Consider the following 3,818-nt stretch of genomic DNA (forward strand, 5'->3'; position numbering starts at 1 on the left):
TGTTACTTATTCTATCGGTCTCATGCTTACATTGGTGAATTGCACTACTGGAGAACTCACTTGTGGAACAACTCAGACAGATTATAAGTAAAAACTTGCATCTGATTTGACCACATGGGAGTTCTCTGCATGGTAAATGCTTGTCTCTTCCAATTACCTATGAAGTTCAATAATAATTCAACTAACCTGCCATGAACCACCGGGTGACCATTTTCCTAGAACAAGGTGTGGGATTTCATGCTGTCTGTCATATACCCATGTCAGCAGAGAGGGATTTAGTGCGCCATGATCAGCATCTGGGTGTAACATATGATCAAACAGAACAGCAACAGGGTTCAGTGAACGTCCTTCAAGTCCTTGGGCTAAATCATATAGATCCTAGAAATGTAAGGAAATAAAAAGATAAATGGCATATAACCTGTAAACAATAAATGGATTTTGGATCAAATCTGAATTTAGGTTCATTGACATTTCTCTACTTGGGTTTTTTATATGTTGATATTTAATAGTTTTAAATAAATTGCATAGTGCTGCCATGGCTTGAGTGATAGATTAGCTGAACTGCTAAAGCATTAGACAAAATACTTAGTGACATTTCTGCTAGCTCTTTACATTCCGAGTTCAAATATTGCCAAGGCTGGCTTTGCATTTCATCCTTTTGGGGTCGATGAAATAAGTACTAGTTAAACGCTGGGGGGGGGGGGGCAATGTAATCAACTAACCCCTGCCCATAAAATTTCAGGCCTTGTGCCCATATCATCATCACCAACATTTAATGTCCATTTTCCATGCTGGCATGGGTTGGACAGCGTGACAAAAATTGGCAAGGCAGGGGCCGCACCAGGTCCATGAGTCTGTTTTGGCTTGATTTTTATGGATGGATACCCTTCCTAACACTAGCCACTCGAAAGATTGTACCGAGTGCTTTTTACATGGTACCATCACCAGTGTGCTTTTTATGGGGTACCAGCACCAATGCTTTTTATGTGATGCCAGCATCCACACCAATGCTTTTTATGTGCTATCTTCATCTTAGGATCTTAATTCTGATGTGGTAGGTAGCTCTTCTCGAGTACAGCAATGTTCCATAATAAAAAGGATTATTATTATTATTAGGAAGAGGACTAGCAGGATTATTTGAGCATTGGACAAAATGCCTTGTGGTATTTAGTTGTAACTTTTTACATTCTTAGTTCAAATCCTACTGAGAGCAACTCTGCCTTTTATCCTTCTAGGATTGATAAAATTAAGTACCACTCAAGTATTAGGGTCAATTTAATTGAATAGCATCTCCCAACAAATGTTTGGCTTCATGTCCACGTGAGAAAAAAACTATCATCATCATCAACACAAATATTTTTCATCATTATCGGACAAAACTGGTCTCTTTTTTTCCTTTATTTCTTTTGAAATAAATTTCCTCAACCAGTTATTTTGTATCAGCTATACACTTCTGTCAGTGAAAAATTTTCCCACAATGCATTTCAACAAATGTAACCCAGTTATTTTTATTGAAGTCAACTTGGTGTCCAGCATTCAACTTCATTAATAACCAGTTATATGGAAAGTATGACAATTGTCAACTTCTCTTTCTTTCTTGGTGTTGTTCTTGTGAAAATGTGCCAAATTTGGGGTGAAATCTAGCAAACAAAGTACACATACACCATGTTATTAAAAAACAAAAACAAACAAACAAAACAACTTGTTAAGATAAATTAGTTGTGTAGAGTGGCTAGTGGTAGCAGTGTGTATGTGTGTACTAGAGGTATTCTATCTAATGTGTTGATAAAATTAACTGATGGCTCAACTAGCCACATGATTTGAACTTTTGTTGTTGTCACAAAACAAACAACAAAAAAAAAAAAAACCTGCTTCCTCACTACCCACTTCTGCCAGACACTAATTTGTTTTCTTTTTATATAATGTTATTTGTTATGTGGTTGATTAATAGGTGTTAGACCAAAATGGTGAAAAGATAGAGACAACACAAGAAGACAGGTTAATCAAGCTAACTGGTAGGTAGTTACATACATTCGGTCTCTGAAAAGTTCTATGGTTAAATGTGGCTCTGTTAATGCCGCTAACTAAATAATTCGATTATTAAGTGCTCCGATGTGAATCATTGTAGCTTCAGATTAATTTACCATGTCTATGTTGCTTATTTTTAACAGTGCTATTGTGAAAATTACTACACTGTTTACTGTTTACAAATTGAGTTAGTTAACACATCATGATGTGGTTAATGGTTAATCTGGAATGCTCACCACACCAAACAAAACACTTTGTTCAGTTTTGAAAAAAAAAAACCCCAAAAAACAAAAACTGTTGATTTGTGAAACCTGAAGACTTAATTAAAGGTTTTCGAAGGTAACAGTAAATTTCAGAGCCATACTAGGCCAGCCTAGAGCCAATTTGGAAGCTGACCTGATAAGAACCCAATAGAAATGCAGTTGATGTCAAGAACTAATACATTTTTTAAAACTGTTATTGGTACATATCATAACTGTCCAAAGAATAGACTACTAAAATCCAAGAGAGTTTGAAGGACATTTGACTTTACTCAGTTGTTAAATTTATTGAAACCTACAAACTCTCTTGGATTTTATTACTGATATAGACAGACCTTCATCTATTTCTTAGAGTCTTGAGGTTATTCTTAGAGTCCTAGGCTCGTTTTGTAACCACATGGTTTTGGGTTCAGTCCCACTGCATGGCAGTTTGGGCAAGTGTCTTCTACTATACCTTGCAAGTGAATTTAATAGATGAAAACTGTGCAGAAGCCTGTCATATATATATATATATATATATATATATGGCTGACTCAGGTGGTAGACTTAATCTGTTTCCCAGTTCAACATCACCACCTGGCTCCGAAGGTACCTTAAGGAGAGTCCACTACATTGCAAGTATTTGGTCTAAGTCTTCTGTTTGGTGATACCTCTCCCTCCCTCACTCTCAGCAGCTCCACAGGCCCAGTGAAGGGTTAAGGGTATAACCTCCCTTCTTTCTATCTTTTACTTGATTTAGTCATTCAATTGCAACCATGCTGGGGCATCACCTTGAAGGATTTAGTCAAGTAGACTGGCCCCAGCATTTATCTTTTAAGTCTGGTACTTATTCTATATGTCTTTTTTGCTGAACCGCTAAGTTATGAGGATATAAACAAACCAACACTGGTTGTCAGGTGGTAGCGGTGGACATAACATAACATATCTAATAGTCTATATTCTATCTTGTACAACTGTGGTCTTGTATGAGTTTGTGAAATCCAGCTTAGAATGTTATGTTGTCATTATGATTATCCTGGTCACTTATTGCTGGTTGAAACCACCATCACCACTGCTGCCACAACTTCATTTTAGATGTTCAATGCAGAGGAAAAACAGTGCCATACTCTCTCTCTCATTACTCAGCATGAAAGTAAGTATATTAGAGATAACCATTAGATACTTACGGATTCAACAACTGATTTCCCTTTTAAACCTTTGAGCTTTTCTTCTAAGAATGGCACTGAATGAAGCAATCCATTGTAGTAAGGACGGTATCCAGACAGAAGGAAAGATAAACAAATTGCAGAAGGTCCATTTCCTGTAAGAAGAAGAAGGGGAAACTTAGTAAAATAATTTAAAGGCTAGGTGTCTGAATTATTTAGGTCAACTTTTTATACACATATACACATATGTGTGTGTGTGTGTGTGTATATATATATATATATATATATACATACATAACGTTACAAACTCAGGTCTGGCTGTGTTCTTATATTCCCTTTGTAACCAGATTGGTTTCAGGTTCCAGGCACTTGGGCAACTATTTAT

General features: G+C 36.5%; 1 long non-coding RNA gene across 1 annotated transcript; it reads right to left on the reverse strand.

Annotated features, from left to right (window-relative positions):
• Window positions 1–159: 159 nt before the first annotated feature.
• LOC106881930 (uncharacterized) lies at window positions 160–3,811 on the reverse strand. The gene is made up of 3 exons (XR_001410922.2): window positions 3,728–3,811; window positions 3,455–3,588; window positions 160–378 (listed from the first exon to the last, which is right to left on the reverse strand). It is a non-coding gene; the product is annotated as an uncharacterized LOC106881930 (long non-coding RNA).
• Between the last annotated feature and the right edge of the window lie 7 nt (window positions 3,812–3,818).

Source organism: Octopus bimaculoides, unplaced genomic scaffold (assembly GCF_001194135.2).
Source record: "Octopus bimaculoides isolate UCB-OBI-ISO-001 unplaced genomic scaffold, ASM119413v2 Scaffold_179596, whole genome shotgun sequence".
NCBI lineage: Eukaryota > Metazoa > Mollusca > Cephalopoda > Octopoda > Octopodidae > Octopus > Octopus bimaculoides.